Raw genomic sequence first — 20,397 nt, 5'->3', positions numbered from 1 at the left:
ATTTTGTGAAAATTGTTCCCCGGCCGTTGAGCCCGGCTCGTCGCATCACACCTTCCAGAGCGATGTTTAAGAGTAGGCATGAGAGTCCATCACCTTGTCTCAGTCCCCGGCGAGATTCGAATGAACTGGATAGTTCTCCCGAAACCCTTACGCAGTTTTGCACACCGTCCATCGCTGCATTAATCAGTCTAGTCAACTTCCCAGGAAAGGCGTTTTCGTCCATGATTCTCCATAACTCTGCGCGGTCGATACTGTCGTATGCCGCTTTGAAGTCGATGATATGTAGGGTAGCGAATCACTTGGGCAGCGGCCGGTATTTTGGGCACTCTTTGCTATAATTCAGTCAATTTGAAACCAATTGACTTGAAATTTTGTACACGGCTAGATACTATACGTATCTTATCGCGTTCCAAAAATTGTGTCTGAGTTATAGCATAGAAGTGCCCAAAATAGGACGTCTGCCGAGATGGTCCCACTTCCCTACTCAATACCCAAGGAAATCAAGAATATTTCTGTTATGAATATATTCTGGAAACGTAACTCGGACACCCTCTCTCAGCATGGTTTGTGGCTCAGATGTAAATAAATAGTTCTATTTCCTTAAAATTACGATATAATCATTATATTTTCATTCTGCAAGGCGCGGTCGCCGTTTTATGCATTCCGAAAGGGTTCAACGTCGTGTATAATCTTTCGCAAAATGAAAAAGTCAATAAAGGAAAGGCATAACCCATAACCACGAAAAAAGTCCCCCTTCCCAGCTAGACTGCAAAAATATGAACAGCCATCCAGATCCAGGCCGTGTGTCGGTGCTGGCCGTCAACCACCAATCAACCCAAGCAACCGAGGCGAGGACTCGGCCGTCGGCAGACGGAAGTTATGAATATGCAAAGCCACTCCTAGAATAATAGTAATAACATCATTGCGAAGAGTTTCGACGAATGAACGGCGGCGATGGTGCGGCTGGTGATGACGATTATGATGGTGATGATGTTGGTGCGGAAGTACTGAGGCAGGGAGCGGAAATTTCCACTTTCCCGCGAATCCTCCCGCTAGCAGACAGACAAATAATTTGCGATGAAATTAGTGTTATTCGGTGGACGTGCCCGTTTCAGTTTCAGTTGCTTTGCAGTTGTTTTTGCAACGACAACATGGGATGTTGTTTATTGGGGAATTTCATGGCTTTATTTTGCAGGGGTGAATTGCTTATTTAGTTTGCCGAAAAGGTGCGCCCGACTGCAGACGCAATGTGTTCAATTATATTAGAGTAGATTATAACATCAGACAAAGCTACAAACGGTAGTTAACATATCGTATCTCACAGATCTTGGCACAGTAAAGACTATTGGTATTTGCGTAATTCGGGTCTCGTAGAGATCATAGCCTCTGCCCAACAACTCCTATCTCTACCTCCCCGTGGTGCCTAGCTTAGCTCAGCTTAGACTGACTCCAGTTAGCCTAGTGATTAAAGCTATGGATCACCAATCCGGAGACGGCGGGTTCGATTCCCGTTCCGGACGGGTTGATTTTCTCGACTCCCTGGGCATAGTGTATCATTGTACTTGCCTTACCGTATACAAATTCATGCAATGGCAGGCAAAGAAAGCCCTTCAATCAATAACTGTGGAAGTGCTCAAAGAACACTAAGTTGAAGCGAGGTAGGCCAAGTCCCAGTGGAGACGTAGAGCCACAGAGAAGAAGACTGACTTTTTTCCCTCTAAGCCATGAGGGGAAAATGCTCATCAGACACCCGAACAGGAAAGTCCGGGTAGTGTGGGGTTAAGGTCGCCTTCTACAACAAAAGTAAAAGCCAGGACTACTCTCCCTCGACCCACTAAACACATACCCATGGTCGCCAAACCTTACGTCTCTCCGAAATCACCAAGAAGGCATTGCTTCAGAGAGGGGCTGGTGCACTTCGCACACTCAAAGTTAGCTGCAACAACTAACATCGGTGACTCGCTTTGGAGAGTCCACCAAGACAGCATGCTAGAGCTTAGCCAGTTTCCCGAGTGGTCTCACCATTCCCTTTGTCCTCAGAAGGCAGCCATGGTCATCCACCACGCCTGCGCCCAGCTGTACTGCAAGCTTACGTGCTACACGAACTGACCTGCCGAAGGCAAGTGTATCACTACCCTTCAGGCTCTATCCAGAAGGTTGCTGACAGTAGGGCCTCCAAATGGCCCGGCCCTTACTAGGGACCCCTTTCCAACCATGGGCTCGGATCCAATCCAGTAAACCTACGTCACGACAGCAACGCTACCAGGACTTTCTCTTCGCGGTCACTTAATCGCTGTAAGGGTCGATTTCGTCAGCAGGACACTGATATGACCTACGAAGCCAACTCCGAACCCCTGGACCACCTTTTGTACCGCTTCTGAACTAGCCATTATCCGAGTCCACGCGTCATCTCCTTGTAACTACAAGACGATGTAGGTGATAGCCGTTGAAACGGCACTGCAGCCAAAGTCATCCCTACGCATCCTATGGACAAGATTGTCCGGAGTTGTGTCCTCCCCACATGTGGCAAGCATGCGGTCACGCATTGTATGAAAACGCGGGCACACGAACAAAACGTGTTCCACCGTGTTCCTCTTAACCAGCACAAACAGGGCATTCCGGTGAACCCGCATGCCAGAAACGGTGTGGATACTGTCGGAAGCAACCATGGCCTGAAAGGACCTGCGTCAGGGGGAATGTTACTTCCCCATAACGCCTCATAATCCAACTATCTACCCTCGGTACCAACCTATGGACCCACCTTGCTTTGGTGGAACTGTTCCACGCGCGCTGCCATTTGACCATGGATGCCATCCTGGATGACACGCATTTCGAAACACTCTATGTCCTCCCTGATAAGGATGCCAATTGGCACCATAACACTGATGACGCAGAGCGCGTGGTGTGGTGTGACACGGTACACAGCAGCCTGTAAGTACTTTCCAGCTTACCACGGTACCATTAGCGCTTTGCCCCAGGCTGGACCGCCATACCTTAAGCTAGTATGACACTCTTTGACCAATGCCAAATATTTGACCACTTTTGACAGTTAAATTTTGACCAAGGTGTACCTGGCAAACAAAAATATTTGTTTCTCTCGAAAAACGAATAGGGACAAACAGAGCCAAAAAACCTGCCAAAATTTATCTGTCAAAAGTGGTCAAATATTTGGCGTCTGGGCAAAGAGTGTAATAGCACCCTTGGTATGGTCGTAGCGACACTAACCAGAAGCTTGCGCTTACTGGCGTACACCGCAGAGCTATTGGACATCATCCGGGACAGTGCCACTATAGCTGTAGATGCTCTTTTACAGGCGTAATCAAGGTGGCCACCGAAGGTGAGATTATCGTCGATCATCACGTAAAAATTTTTGACGGAGCGCTTCGAAGTGCAATCGCCTACACTGATCACCGCTTGCTGCTCCGACTTCCGGTTGTTCACAACCTTCACCTCAGTTTTGTGGTGAGCCAACTCCAGTTTCCTGGACCTCATTCACGCCTCCACAATCTTGATCGACTGGGCGGTAGTCAATTCCACTTCATCGATCGACTCACCGTAGACTTCGAACTTGATGTTGTCAGCAAAGCCGATAATCCCCACTCTCACCGGGAACTCTAACCTCAACACCTCGTCGTATGTGTTACTTTCACTTTTTACTCTGTCGACGGTAGAAGGATGAGCGAGCACGATGATGTTGATATGTGGCTCTTGTTCCTTTTCCAGCCCGATTGAGTCCATTTTACGAGCCGATTTTATGAATGAAATTTTGAGAGGAGGTAGCGTCCTAACCCGTGAAAATCAATATCATCATCAACATTGTTGTCACTTCGTAAAATGGCTCATTATGAGTTTCCGTTCGCAGATAGGGGATAGCGGGGAATAACCCGGCCCCTTAGGAATGGCTCGATTTTAGCTATGAAACGCACAATGATGATCATTCTAGCTGCTAGCATGCTAAAGATCATGATGTTTTTTTTTTTTTCAATTATTGAAAACGTTCCATCAAATAAAGTTGTAAAAGCTAAGCTATGATATTATTAAAAACTGTTGGTCAAATACATATGTGTTTTCACCCGTACGGGAAAAATGCGCTGCTAAATGTAACACGCCAAGAAATAACGTGTTGTGGATGTGGGTGTTGCATGCATCACGGCGTTTACTCAACGTTAGTGCGGCACCTAATAATGCAATTGAAGGGTTCTGATTTTCGTTCCTGTGTTATTGCAGTCATAATTCAAACGTCAACGGCTGTTCTGAAGTTATGATGAAGGCCGGCGCATTGAAAATTATACTTAAAACAACACTTTTTTCGTGCAAATCATAAATTTCACGAGTGAGCAAATAAATTTTCATATCAAGTTTTGCAATTTTGTTCCATTTTGACCTCCAAATCTGCGGAAAAAGTTTCCGCATTCTTACAACAGAAATTGCTGTGCCAAACTTGGTAAAACGCCAAAAACCGCATAAAGCTTTTTGTTCAGAAACCGCATTCGGCTTAATTATAGAGGACAGTGCCGAAGAAGTTCCAGATCCTACTTTGAAAAAATCTACGAAGAAGCGTGAGTTGATTCCTCAGTTATCACAGGTACCTACAAAGTGTGAATTTTCATTGTTGGGTTGTTGATTAGATACTGATGCAAGTGTGTCAGGCACATGATACGCATTTCTTGAAGCGTTGTGTCCTCATGTGATGGAATCACTAGCAATACTTGACAATGGATCGGATGGCGTACGCTATTCCCCAGGAATTAAATTGCTTGCCTCGTCGAATCTATCTGTGAACTCTGGTTTAGAGTATTAAGGTTCATTGTGTGTCTTCACAAAAATGACCTATTGTATGGTTCTCCGCACATTCTGGTAGCATACATAACGGTGATTTCAAGATTCTCTACCTAGCGATTGTTATGCCCAACGTATTTTCAATTGGACAACGTGCTTTCGTTTGCCTTCTATTCAAATTCTCCTGTATGACTGGTAGGTGTTTGATTGAGTTCAATAAATCCCAACGGTCGTAAAATCCAAAGCTGCATTTTTTTAGAAACTATATTTCTATTTCGAAAAGATCCCGGTTCAACAAGCAATCGAATTCTTCACTCTTTAGGATTTCTCCAGAAGTTCTTTTTGATTACTTTTTGATGATTAGGTACATATTTAAACACAATTGTTCATATAGGCGATGCACGCGTTTTTCATCTCTCGTAAATATTCAACAAATTGTTGCAGAATGTCCGTTCCTCTTTTTTCTACTTTTACCATCTCTTCTTCAACTTTTCTCATCCTTATCTCTTCTTCGTCCATTCTTTGACTCAGAGCGTCGAACCTTTTCGGGATTTCATCTTGTAAAATCGTATTCTTTTTCTTCCTTTTTGCTGCTGTTGGGGTGGACTGCGACGAGACGGGCAGATTTTCAGTCGATTGCTGAACACCGTTGGAGCCGTCATTCACCTTATCTTTGTCAAGCCACTTCGCGTTTTGCGCAGCTTCACATGAAATGAAATGAATGCATATTAAAAATGTTGATATTTGATTCACCATTAGTTACCGTTTTGCGGTCTTCCACAAGGTCTTCCCAGGTTGGCCCAGAAATTTATCGATCCATTGATAGAGCGGCCAATCTCATGGAGAGTTTCCAGACGTTCCAGTCTTCTACTTCTCGTTTCTATAAATGATTATTAATATTATTGTTGTGTATTATACGATGTTGCCAAAAAATCACCTATCGTGTTGTTAAATTGTGTATGCGGTTCTTGATGTCCTCCACCGTTGCGTCAAGTCCATGTGGCTTAAGGATGACCGGAATATTTTGATGGATGTGGCTGTTTCTTCATGCCCCTCGCAGCTCTCCATTCTTCTCCGCCCTGAATTCGATTTAGAGGTTCATGTTTTCTGATGACCAAGGAACGATTGTTTTTTCTTTTTCTTGCGTCACCTTCTTCTGTTGCTTTTGACGTAAACTACGTCTATGGGGAAGGTACGGTACTGTACCACGGCACCGGGTGTAAAATGAAAATCTAAATTTTGCGACCGTCACGAAATTATGAAAGATTTTGCACGCTAATAACTTAGCCATTTATTGACCGATTTTTAAAATTTTGCCATCAAACAATTGCAAAACTATGTCCCTTTCATGTCAAATAGAGAAAACTATTGATTTTCAACAGCAAACTATTGAAAATTGCGGAAAAGTGAACCTATGTTTTAATTTTATCCAGCCAATCACGAGCGAGCACATTTTTTGGGTTTTCTCGCTTGGTATATAAGTTATTGTCTTCTTCTCATCTTCCATCATTCTTCCGCGACACCTCGAGGGGAACGCATCGGAGGACTGCTAGCCAGTTTCTCCGCTTGCTTCTCCCTTCAGTATGCTTTGGCTAGCCGAGCGTGGTGGTCGTTGGCTGTTGCCGCTTGCTTTACCAGTCGTCGTCGCGTCGCCGTGCGCGGTACCAGTGGGGCCGCCAACCAGACCGGATCAGCTCTGCGAAAATTTTCTTCATTCTGGCTTCATCGGGCGGGCAGCGCAAGCCAACATTGGAATTAACACAATTATGGAACGCGCTTGCAGTAATACTGCAAGTAAATTAAAACAGCCCTTGAAAGGGCTACGAAAATGTCCCACGGGAGTGAATCGAATAATTTTCTCAGGAGGAAAGCCTTTTTCAGTATATTCTGCCTAGGCATGCGCGGTGGTCATCGGCTGATGCTAATTGTCATGGCAACGCTGTGCGCGGTACCAGTGGGGCCGCCAACCTGTTCACACCGGATCGGATCTGCGGAAACTTTCTCCATCGGGCGTCAGGGCAGCACAAGCCAACATCGGAATCAACAAAATTATGGAACGCGCTTGCAGAAATACTGCAAGTAAATTAAAACAGCCCTTGTAAGAGCTTCGAAAATGTCCCACGGGAGTGAACCGAATAATTTTCTCATGAGGAAAGCCAATCACTGTGAGCGCTGTGTGAAAATTAAACTGCGCTTTGTCGTAACATTGAGATATTCAATTCAAATGTGTGAAAACTGCGCTAGTTGATTGGCAATTGGAAAACATTTTCTTCAACTCAGATGATGAAGAAATTTTCATTTTGATGAAATGTATTACTCAGTGTTGCCATATTTCAATGTGTGCAAATCTTCGCAAAATTCTTAAATCTCGCGCTCAGTATCATACGGGCGTATCTGCAATGATCGATTTCTCTTCATCGATTTTCTCTTTTGTTAATAACTTGACCAACAAATCAGTTTTGGTTGTTTTTGTTGTTTTAGATGCTAGTCCTAGTCGTCCTTCACCGAAATACACCGATAGATCATCCGACTATTGGTCGTATTTCCCGGAATAATCCGAAGAGAAAATCGATGAAGAGAAATCGATCGTTGTAGATACGCCTGTATGATACTAAACGCGAGAAATGTTCTCTACAATTTTGCCGAAAAATTTATAGATTTATAGAAATGTTTAACATTATAATTGTGCTGATCGATTTGCAAAAGTTCAATGAGATAATTATTATTGGAAAGCATTTTGTGTGCACTGTGCGAAAATCTGTATGGCATCACTAATTTACACCCCTCTTTCATCTAACCAATCACGTGCGAGAGGGGAATTTAAACCTCTTTGCCGTCCAGCCGTCTAGTATATAAGTTATGGTCTTCTTTTCATCTTCCATCATTCTTTCGTGACACCTCGAGGAGAACGCATCGGAGTACAGCCAGCTAGTTTCTCCGTTTGCTTTTCCCTTCAGTATGCTGTGGCAAGCCAAGCGCGATGGTTGTCGATGGTTGCGCTTTCGTGTGTTCCCTTCGCATCGTCGTCGTGCGTGGCGCTACTGGAGCCACCACCAGGCGGTTCAAACTGATGCACGGCAAAACTGATACGACACGGTAGCCTTGCTGCCCAACGACGTTTTGCACAGCATCGTCACGCAAAGCTAACGCTGCCGATCTGGATTTGGTTGTCATAATTACCGAATTTCACCTCATGTACGCAATAATTGAACAATTATTGTTCAGCATATAGATTCAAACAGCCCTTCTAAGGGCTTTGAAGATGTTTTCCACAAGAGAGAACCGAATAATTTTCCAAGAAAGACGTCGGGACACAAACTTCTACGCATCTTTCATCATTCATTCACACCTCGAGGAAGACGCATCGGAAGACTGCTAGCCAGCTTCTCCGTTTGCTTCTCTCTTCAGTATGCTTTGGCTAGCCGGGCGCGGTGGTCGTCGGTTGTTGCTAGTCGTCTTTGCATCGTTGTGCGCGGTACCAGTGGGACTGCTAACCAGTTCACACCGGATCAGATCTCTGGTGCGGCAGGAGCGAAAACTTTCTTCATTCTGGCTTCAAAGGGCGTCCGGGCAACTTTGCAGAAGCCAACAAAATTACACCGCTGAATAGCGCTTGCAGTAAAACAGTCCTTGTAAGAGCTACGAAAATGTCCCACGAGGGTGAAAGAATAATTTTCTAAGGACGAAAGCCCGGGACACAAGTTTCAATCACTATGAGCACTGTGTGAAAATTGAATAGCGCTCCGTCGCAACCATGACATATTCAATACAAATTTGTTTAAACTGTGCTAATTGATTGGCAATTTCGAAAACATTTTCTTCTTCTCACATGATGAAGAAAATTTCACTTTGATGAATGTATTACTCAGTGTTGCCATATTTCAATGTGTGCAAGTCTTCGCAAAATTCGTAAATCTCTACAATTTTGCCTAAAAATTTGCATGATTTATCGAAATTATGCAAATGTTCAATCGAAAGCATTTGGTGTGCGTTGTGAAAGTATCGAAACCACCGAGAATTTAAAATCAACTGCATCAAAGGCGCGGCGCGGAAATTTAACCATGGTTTGTCGCATAGGAGCTCAATTTTCTGTAAAATTGATTCGAACAGTTCTTTAAAGGGCCAACAATTTTCTGAAAGATGGTACTGTGAGTTTTCCTAGAGAGTTGCTACCGCCAAGAATTTGAAACCAACTACATCAAAAGCATTTTGTGGAAATCAATCCGCATCTTGTCGCAGAAAAGGCAACATTTCTCTAGTGCGTGTTTGAAAATTGAGACTATCAAACCAATTATTCTTACAAAGCCTATCATCGTCGCTGTTCTGACATTTGTTGACAGAACAACGAAATTATTGATGACACGTGCAATATTTTTAACAAATTCTGGTTCAAACAACCCTTTTGAGGGCTTCATCAGCAGTTTTCAGAAAGAGTAAACGACGGCAGATTTTCTGACAAAGTGACGCTGGTGGTCACATAAGTGTCAAAACCGCCGAATTTTTCAACCTCCTACTCCTAAACTAAATGCAACAGCTTGTCTTATCACATGGCCGTGTCACCGAATCTGGCGAGTACGCTTCCTTCTTGCGTGTACAGTGTTTAGTTATAAAAGAATTTCTTGAGGCTTTGCTTATGCTTCAAACTTTGTAATAAACATTTCCAACACAAATCCCCAGAATCCACCAGAATCTTGTAGAATTTACCTTGTTAAAATTAACGATTTCCAAACCATTAGCCACTACAAATTCTATTATTGATCCAAAGACATTGCATAGTAGTCCTTTGTCGTTCATAACAAACTGTTTTACGTAGTTTACGTCATGCGGTTGTGTCTTGTACACACCCCTCTGATTTTTTAGTTTTTTTAAGCTAGTTCCATTTTTTGAGTGTAGGGATGATTTCTTCTCCTTCTTCTTCATGGCTCTACGTTCCCACAGAAATTTGGAAGCGTTCTTTGAGCATTTTCACAGTTATTAATTAAAGAGCTTTCTTTGCCTCTCATTGTATAATTGTATATTTATTATATCTGGTGATAAATATCAAGAACACAAATTCAATTTATACTTCATTATTTTATGGAATAATTGTTTAATCATAACTGATTTCGGACAACATAGATCGACGTGAAATCCAATTTCACTTATGAAAACTAATGCATAAAACTTTAATGAAGATGTGAAATATGACAGAGTTATTGAGGCATGGATGTTTACTAAAAATGTGCAGGCCAAACACATTTTTGAGCGTAGCCGTTTTTGCGTGTCGGGTGAAATTGATCGACGTGAAGGCCATTTTTATTTGTTAAAAATAACGCTTTAAACATGAAGCAATTTGTAAAAAAAATGTCTATCATCTGGCTCAAGAGTTATAGAATGATGAGATTACATGTTTCACAGCCAATTAGGGTAAAAAATATAATTTATGCAATTCAGTATCATAATTTACATTTTATATAACTCATTTTGGTATCATAATGGTCAATTTTTCCGAACTGGTTCATTATGCAACTGAAATGAGTTGCATAATGAAAAATAGTTGTATAATGTTCATAATGCAACTCATTTGAGTTGCATTATGAACATTATGCAACTCAAATGGGTTGCATTATGAAAAAAATCATTGCATAAAATTTTGTATGGAACTCGTGGCAAAACTCGATTTTTTCAGCACTCTTCGTATTTATCCAACTCGGCAAGCCTCGTTGGATAAATGTACGACTCGTGCTGAAAAAATCAACTTTTTGCAACTCGTTACATAAATAACTATTGGACATGTACTCCTACATGGACATGGTCGGACTCGATTATCCGGAGTCGAGTTCTGGCGCTTCTCAAAATAATATCTCAAAAACGGCATGCTGTAAGAAGCTGAATTTTTGACTGGTTATTAATCTAAGTTGGTTTGACAAAGTGTCAAAATTTCAGCTTGAAAGAGCATCACGTTTTCTAGATATATATTTGAGAAGCATCAGCACCTGACTTCGGATAATCGGGTCCGACCTATATATAATTTGGACATGCACTGCGATGTATGTCTTGTTCCGGAGAGCTAATAAAAGTAGATACTTCTGAATATCGATTATTGGATCAAACAGACCCTATTCTGATGACTTACGTTGAAAATACGCTTAACAATTAAGAATTTACTTCAAAATTATCGAAAATGTAAAATGTTTCACTAAAACCCCTCAAATGCACAGGTATGCAAGACGACATACACTTCACAGTCACATACAATATTCACCTCAAAAACGTTGAAATAATAATTGTAAAGGGGCCATTAGACTGTTTGTCATAATGACAAATATTTGCCATTGCAGTCCGACATTCATCCGAGGTTGCCATGATTTATGTTGTGTTGGTCATTTGTCATAAAGAAGCATTGGACAGCCAATCTCTTAACATTCATCTAGAACGCCTGAAATAGGTGATGTCCAAAATACATTACAAGTTTTGTACTGTAAATAGGGTAATTCATTTATTTTGGACAGGCTGAAGACAACGTTGGAAACATCATCCCCTAGCTTCCTTAGAAAGTAATTGATTATTTCGCAAAGTTACTAATACCAGGGTTCGTAATTTTCGTTTCAGCGATACGAAATATGGCTATTCTCACGGCGGCGGGAGAGCTTATTTTCACTATTTCGCTTGAGGAACACTTTTCCCCTCCAGCACTTCTTTCGAGAGTAGCGATTCATGATAACTGAAAATCGCTTCAACCTGCAGATAATTTCTTTTCGTTCTGTTGAATTTTCTCTCACCCAATTTTCACGAAAATCTTTTCAAAGCAAATTAACAAAAATTGTGCCCGCGACGGGATTCGAACCTGGAACATTACTAAAAACATACGCGACACGCGCACTCTATCCACACCACCACGCCAACCACACAGAGGGGTAGAAAATATAATGCATAAAACCAATCATCGTCGGCGTCGTATGAGTCAAGGAAAGACAACATAATCGGTCGACAAAGGGCAAACGAAATTCTCGCACCTTTGGGAGTGAGTGAAAAAATGTTTTCGCTCTGCTCTTTGTGCGGGAGATTTCTCAAGCCAGATTTTCGCTGAAAATTGGCGTGAGGGAGAATTCTATTTTCGTGAGAATGAGCGAAAATTCCGACCGCTGACTAATACGCTTATAATATGACTGTACTTTACGTTCCTGGTGACAAAAACTTTAACGAAAGCATTTTAAGGACAGACTTGTTAGAATCCCAACATGGCCGCCACAATGGCCGACTTTGGCACCTACTCACGATTTCGAGGGCACAAATCTCTTCGTAAACAAAACCAGCGCACCTGATCTTCTTATTTTAGACTTATTACAAGTGAGCAAGAACAGAATAATAGAATACTTTGTTGTGTGAAGCTTGCTTCTTGAGATTTGTGCGTTTGAAGTTTTGATGCACTGTTAATGGCTGGTTTCCACCTGATAAGTACTGTGTAAAAGGATAGGACAAGTAATGCTCACGTAAAACTTTTGCAATCAAAATTACTTAGGCGCTCGCAGTTGATAAGTAATTCACAGCCAGAGAGATTTGCCAACAGATGGCACTGTCATGCGATGCTGTCAGTCATGTTGTTGATTTTCCGTACGGAATAATATGTCGATGTTATTATTCCGTGAGTAAAAGGGACATTTCTCTTTCTTTGTGTTTCTTCTTTCGCGCCTGCGCGTTCGCAGTGTGCAATTAGTATTTAGCCGTGTCGCTCTATAATGTGTGCTCCGTCGTCCCTCAGCATGGCTGCATCTGAACAGGAGATTGAATTTCTTGAGTGTATTGTATTCAGTGTGTTAACTTTCCTATCCCCGATCACACACAAATGAGAGATATATTATACCTTACCTGATAGCATCTTTTATACACATTGCGCCCGATGAAGTTTGCTGTTGACAGCCTGAAATAAACTAAATCAGTTGTATCCAGAACGTGAACCTCAATAGTACTTTTATTGAAAGAAGATCTTTTTAGCTGACGACGAGGTTAAAAGTGAAAGTTAAGTTTGCGTGCAAAAGTGAAGTGGTTCTGGAGAAGCTGTGCAAGGCGTTCAATTGGGCAGATTTCGGCCAATTCTGGAGGTTTCCTTTGGTAAGTTGTGGACATTTTGCCAGCAACAATTGAGCCATAGTGTAAAAGAAAAGCCTGAAAGAAATTGAAAGAATACTATTGATTGTTCTTTTGTGTTGATATTGATAATCGTTTTTGTGAATACATTCTAAGACAGTATTGTTTCTTTTATCAATAGCCGGTCTCAAGTGACGCTACCAGGAGGATTGAGCGGAAGTGCTTTTGAGCAGCTCAGGCAAGGAAGATTGTGTTCCCAGGTTGAAAGCTTTCCCTGGTATAGGCCGTCGACGAGTAATTCGAGGCATAATAAGAAGTGGTTGCTGTTGTTGCGGAATTGGAAGTTGTTGCTGTTGCTGGGCAGTTGGAAGTTGCTGTGACTGGAGATCGTTTAGAGGTGGCTGTTGCTGGATTCGGTGGCTTTTTGGGATTCGCTCTTGGATTAGCTAGACTTGCCGGTGGTGACGTTGAGGAAACGGAATCGGACTGGTGCTACTTGGCGAGATCATTGCTGGTGTGCGAACAGGTACGTGATTTTTTGGTTCTTTTGTTTGTGGGCTACAACATTGTCATCGCGGTTGTGTTTGAATTATATTTCTTTTACATTTCAAGTGTCGTGCCTAAGTTGTGATAATGGGAATTATCGGTACCATTGACCCGTATGTACAGGGTACATCGTTTTCCCATTATGTTGAACAAATGGAATACATTTTTTCAAGCAATGACATCCAGGAAGTTAAGAAAAAGGACATCTTTTTGAGCTTGTGTGGGGTTACGGTATTCCATGAACTAAAGCGTCTGTATCCTGCTACGGACCTTAAAACTGTATCATATGCCGACATTATAAAGAAACTCAAAGAGAGGTACGATAAGGTAGAATCAGACATTGTGATGCGTTTTAAATTTCGATGCCGCGTTCAGGGACCGAGTGAAAGTAATGAAAATTTTTTACTTGACGTCAAGTTACTGGCCGAGACCTGTGATTTTGGTGAGTTTAGGGATTCCGCGATTAGGGATCAGCTAGTATATGGTGTATACGATAAAAACTTACAACAAAGGTTGTTGGATGAAGAAAATTTGACCCTAAAGGTGGCGGAACGGATTCTGAAGACAAAAGAGGTAGCAGCGAATAGTTCCCAGGCGATCAATAGAACTAGCGAGGTGCATTCAGTTAAAGAAAGGCTTGGTTGGAAAGGTGATAGGATTGAAACAAGAGGTTACCGAGAAAGAGTTGGTGCGGAAAGAGGAAGAGAGAGGAATCGTCACGAAAGAAGCTATGATAATAGGCGTTTACAGAAGTCTTATACGAACTATAGGTCTCGGTCCCGATCGCAAACCAAGGGACGTTATTCTAATTTCATTTGCCATTATTGCAATATTAGGGGACATATCCAAAAGAATTGTTATAAATTTCTGAATACATCGAAAAATGCGACAGGAAATCCGGTGAAATTTTTAGAGGCGGAAAATGAGGATAATCTCCATGACTATTTCAAGCGGCTGAGGACTACGATAGCGACGCAGATTCAGGTGATTACTATCCTTGTATGATGATTAAATCAATTAGTAGGATTAGTGAACCTTGTCTGTTGGATGTTTGCATTAACGGGAAATCCATTCAAATGGAAATTGACAGTGGTTCCTCAGTTTCGGTGATAAGCAGACCTGACTATTTGAGCAAATTCAGTAAAACAACATTGAAAAGAAATATGAAAAAGTTAGTGGTTGTAAATGGATCAACTTTGGAGGTTTTTGGGTCAATTATGGTTAATGTGTGGTTAAATTCAAAGAAAGTTAAACTGGAGCTTGTAATTATCAATACTGATCATAAATTTGTTCCATTGATTGGTAGAGATTGGTTGGATGTTTTTTGTGATGGCTGGAGACAAATTTTCTCGAAAGCATTGTGTGTGAACAATTTGACTTTGACCAACGATAAAGATAAAATGGTGAATGATTTGAGAAATAGATACGATGATGTTTTTAACCGAGATTTTTCGCGTCCAATCCTAGGTTATGAAGCCGATTTGGTGCTCAAGAAAGATAGCCCTATTTTTAAAAAAAGCTTACAACGTACCTTATCGGTTACGAGATAAGGTGGTGAAACATTTACAGGAATTAGAAAACGGTGGCATTATAACTCCCATCAAAACTAGTTTATGGGCTTCGCCTGTAGTGGTCGTTCCGAAGAAAAATGACGAAATTAGGCTTGTAATTGACTGCAAAGTATCGTTGAATAAAGTATTGATACCGAACACGTATCCTCTTCCTACAGCACAGGATTTATTTTCCTCTTTGGCGGGATGCACCTGTTTTTGCTCATTAGATTTGACTACTGCATACACACAGCTCAAACTTTCTGAAAATTCAAGAAAATTTGTTGTTATTAATACAATAAAAGGGTTGTTCACATACAATAGATTGCCTCAAGGTGCTTCCTCGAGTGCAGCGATATTTCAACAAATAATGGACGATGTTTTGAAAGGAATTGAGTTTGTATATTGTTACCTTGACGATGTGCTAATTGCAGGAAAGAGTCCTGAAGAGTGCTTGAGAAAATTGGAAATTGTTTTGGAGCGTTTGTCACAAGCTAATATTAAGATTAACTTTAATAAATGTGTGTTTTTCGTTAATAAGTTGCCTTATTTAGGGCACATAATTACAGACAAGGGTCTTCTTCCAAACCCGGAAAAAGTTTCGACAATACAGGCAGCAAAGAGACCAGAAAACGTAAATGAACTAAAAGCCTACTTAGGTCTACTTAATTATTATAATAAATTTCTTCCCAATCTGTCCATGACTTTAAATCCATTATATGGTCTGCTGAAGAAAAATGTCAGATTTGAGTGGGACTCGGTTTGTGACAAATCATTCGAAGAATCGAAAACAAAATTGTTATCAGCTAACATACTTACGTTCTATGACCCGAAAAAACCTATTGTTGTAAGCACTGATGCGTCATCATACGGTTTAGGAGGGGTAATTTCTCATGTAGTGAACGGAAACGAGAAACCCATTTGGTTTACTTCTTTTTCTTTGAATAATGCGCAAAAAACTTATCCTATCTTACATTTAGAGGCGCTGGCAGTAGTGTCTACAGTTAAAAAATTTCATAAATTTCTATACGGCCAAAAGTTCACTATATACACAGACCATAAGCCATTGTTGGGGATTCTGGGCAAACCTGGACGGAATTCAATATTTGTTACGAGAATTCAAAGGTACATAATGGATTTGGCCATATATGATTATGATATTTTATACAGACCTGCTGAAAGACAAGGGAATGCGGATTTTTGTTCCCGTTTTCCGTTGAAAAACGAAATGGTGTTGGATACCGCATGTGATTATGTAAAGTCATTGAATTTATTCGACAATTTTCCATTGGATTATTCACAAGTAGCCCAAGAGACAAAACAGGATGCATTTTACAACAAATACTTTCGTTCATTAAGAATGGTTGGCCTAATAGAATTCAAAGATGTTTCAAAAATGTGTATGCTCAAAGTCAAGATTTGGAAGAAGTGCAAGGATGTCTATTGTTTCAGGATAGAGTGGTGATACCTGCTACGATGCAAAGTAAAGTATTGAAACTGCTTCACGCCAATCATAACGGTATCATTAAAATGAAGCAGCTTGCTAGAAAGTATGTTTATTGGTTTGGCATTAACAGAGACGTTGAGGATTTTGTGAATAGTTGCGATACATGCTTAAAGATGACAAATGTTTCAGGAAGTAAGGAAACGAACAAGTGGATACCGACTTTGAAACCTTTCAGTAGGATTCACGCTGATTTTTTTTATTTTAAAGGGCATGTTTTATTACTGATTGTAGACAGTTGTTCAAAGTGGCTGGAAATTGAGTTGATGGATACAGGAACTAATGCTGAGCAAGTTTTGAGGAAATTTGCTGGATTATTTGCAAGGTATGGTCTTCCAGATGTCGTAGTTACGGACAACGGTCCACCGTTCAATTCAACTTCTTTTGATACATTTTTAAGAAAACAAGGGATACAAGTAATAAAAAGTCCACCCTACCATCCACAAAGTAATGGACAGGCAGAAAGGATGGTTAGGGTAACGAAAGAAATTTTGAAAAAGTTTCTTGTGGATCCTCAAATGTTTTCTTTGAATCTTCAGGACAAGGTTAACTACTTTCTTTTTAACTATAGAAACACTTGTCTCGGAACTGGTGATTCGCCATCAGAAAAAGTTTTGGGGTATAAACCCAAAACCTTACTGGATCTTTTAAACCCAAATAAATCATTTAAAAGCAATTTAGCATATCCCCCTGTAGAAAATATGATTTGGAATCAGTCCAAACATATTAGGGGTGATCCTTTTGAAAAGCTTTCACCAGGAGACAAGGTTTACTATAGGAACCCTAATGTATCACAAACCCAGAGATGGGTAGAAGCTACGTTCACTAAAAAAATCTCTACGAATGTTTTACAGATTGCCATCGGAGCACATCTTCTCACGGCCCACAGGGGGCAGATAAAGCTCATCAAGAAGACTGAAAGGAGACGAAATGTCACGTTCCAGGTCGGTGACAGTATCACGAATAGACGGGGAGAGAAAAGGCGATATACTGCGTCGGATGATGAAGAACCATTCGATGGTTTCGAGTTGTCGAATGAACCCCCACCAGCTAGGAGTGAACTCCATCCAGAGGCATTGCAAGAGATCGTGGAAACCAAAAACGCATCGAATTACCAACCAGTTGGAGCTCGAAAATCGACTAGGAAGAAGAAGAGGGCAGAGCATGAAGATTTCCTGTACTATTAAGCTACATCAGTGTGAATTTCAAGTGCCATCGAATATTACGATTGATTAAGCGAATTCAAGTAAAAATACATTTGTAAGGACAAGTTGAATTCTTTGTAAGTTCTAGTTAAGTGATGATTACTAACTAAAAAGGGAAGGAATTGTATTGTATTCAGTGTGTTAACTTTCCTATCCCCGATCACACACAAATGAGAGATATATTATACCTTACCTGATAGCATCTTTTATACACATTGCGCCCGATGAAGTTTGCTGTTGACAGCCTGAAATAAACTAAATCAGTTGTATCCAGAACGTGAACCTCAATAGTACTTTTATTGAAAGAAGATCTTTTTATTGAGGTTGAATAATTTGCCGATACGTAGTTTAAAAGTTTATAAAGACACCCCAAAACTGAATTGTTTATAAATAGTTCGATTATTGAAAAAAGTAAATAGCATTTGAGTTTAGCTGATGAGGAGACAATGATTCTAAAAACTGTTGCATCATAATCATTTCATTTCGTTTGTTGAATAAAATGTTCTATGGTGCACTAGAACCATGAGAAGTAAAGACTGTATTCGATGAAATTTGGACACAGAAAATAATGTATAGCTTTTGATTGCGTTCACAAAATCAAATACTTTTTTGATCAGGAATAATATATAATGTGTAGCTAATACCATAACAATGACAACAAATTCAGTTTGGTATTTTCGCAGATATTGTTAATATCATAAAATAAGATTTTAGCAAATTTTTTCATCCGTTTTAAAAATTGTAAAGGCTATAATTTTGATGTAACTCGTCAAGACGTCTGAAAATTTGACTCGAAGTTCTTAACAGAGTATCAATAAACTGGTAAAAAAATCTTTAAATCGGTTCAATACGTTTTTCTAGTATTCAAAACTCAAATCGCTTCAAGGCATATTTTAGGTACATTTTAACCATTTTATTCCGTGTGTACTATTTTGTTTGTACAACTGTCATGACTGCTCCGATTTTTATTAGCATTTGAAACTGTAAAACCATTATAAAAACTGTTCTTAGCCAAATTGCTTGAAAACTTTTCAAGTTATAACTGCGTCAATGTCACGATACAAAAAAAACATTTTTGATTATTGTGACTTTGTGCCACATATACGGCTATAACTTTATTACGGCTAGATCGAATTGAATGAAATTTTTACACAATATTTCTACATGTATACTTTACATACAGAACAGTTTTGATTGAAATCGGTTCAGTATTTTTGAATCTAGAGCTATAACGGTGAAGAAACTTCTCAAATGGCAAAATTCTTGTTTCAACGATATCTCCACCAATATTCATCCGATTTTGATGAAATTTGTATAGTATTAGCTTTACGTAATACACTATTCCTGGTAAAAAAATAGTCATTTACCATTTTATTATGAAATCTTTCTGAATTCCAATAATTCGTTCCGAGATCCCTACGAGAATTGCTCTGGGATTCCCTCAGAATTTCTGCTTGGGATTCCTCCAGAAATTCCATCCTAGATCTCTCTCGAAATTAATTCAGGATTGCTCCAGGAGTTCTTTCTGGGATACCTAAGGGAGTTCCCTCAGATATTATTCCAGCAATTTGTTTAGGATTTGTTCAGAACTTCCAGGAGTTCTCTCCAGGATTACTCCTGTAACTCCATTCGGGATTCCTTCAGAGGTTCCTTCATGGAATTCTCTAGAAATTCCTTCCGAGATTCCTCCAGAAGATTCATATGAAATTATTCTAGAAGTTCTTTCAGGGATTCTTTCACGAGTTTTTTTTATGATTTCTCCAGAACCTTTTGGAATGTCTTCAGATTTTTATCTGGGAAGAAACTATTGAAAGAATCTCTGAAATCGCTCGTGTAGATATTCCCTGCAAAACTGCTGGAGATATTCCTTAAGAAGCTGTTGGAGGAATTTTATAAGGATCTCAAGAGCATGTCTTGGAGTACTTCCATAAAGAATAAAAAAAAACGTCTGGAGTATTTCCATGAGCAAAATTTAAGAAACTTCCAGAATGAATTCCAAATTATGTAATCTGCTAGGAATCCCAGTAGAATTTCTTGGAGGGATCCCGGAAGGATATCCTGGATAAATTATTGGACAAATCTTAGAAGGAACTCCTGGAAGAACCTTGACTTATTTTCCAGGAGTCTGGAAAATTCCCGGAAGATACCCCTGGTAAAATTTCTGGAGAGGTCCCTGATGCCACCCCTGGTGTAATCTTAGCAGAAAATCCTGGAAAAATACCAGAAGAAACTATGAGAGGAACCCATAAATTTACTCCTAGAGGAAACCTAGAAGGAGTTCCTGGAGGAATCCCGGAAGAAGCTAGAGGAATTACAAAAGGAATTCTTTGAGGATTCACATGAGAAACGTCCAGAGAAAACCTAGATGAATCTCAAAAAGTTGTATCTTAGAAAGAAATCCTGGAAGAATCACTGAAAGAACTCCAGGACGAATCTAAGAATGAATTCCTATAGAAATCCTAGAAGGAATTCCTGAAATGATTCCGGAAGGAATTCCTGCGGCAATCTCCGAATAAATATCTGAGTAAACCCCGGATAAAAAATACTTAAGAAATCCCGGATGAAATTATTGTAGAATAGTTCGAAAAAACTCCTGATAGAATCTTAGAAAACACCTCTGGAGAAAACCCTGAAGGAACTCCTAGAAGATCCCAAAATAAAAAAAAAAAACAAAATAAATAAATCCTGAATTAGAAGAAACTCACGGAGGGATTTTTTGTAGAACTTCTAATGAAAATCTCAGAGA

The 20,397-nt window shown here is 40.2% G+C and overlaps 1 long non-coding RNA gene across 1 annotated transcript; it reads left to right on the top strand.

Moving 5' to 3' along the window:
- Nucleotides 1-12,561: 12,561 nt before the first annotated feature.
- Nucleotides 12,562-17,933, top strand: LOC134285157 (uncharacterized). The gene is made up of 3 exons (XR_009996180.1): nt 12,562-12,870; nt 13,028-13,372; nt 17,301-17,933. It is a non-coding gene; the product is annotated as an uncharacterized LOC134285157 (long non-coding RNA).
- The last annotated feature ends 2,464 nt before the right edge of the window (nt 17,934-20,397 follow it).

This window comes from Aedes albopictus, chromosome 1, assembly GCF_035046485.1.
Source record: "Aedes albopictus strain Foshan chromosome 1, AalbF5, whole genome shotgun sequence".
NCBI classification, from domain to species: domain Eukaryota; kingdom Metazoa; phylum Arthropoda; class Insecta; order Diptera; family Culicidae; genus Aedes; species Aedes albopictus.
The sequence above is the reverse complement of the archived record's forward strand: the minus strand, read 5'-3'. Positions and strand labels throughout refer to the sequence as shown.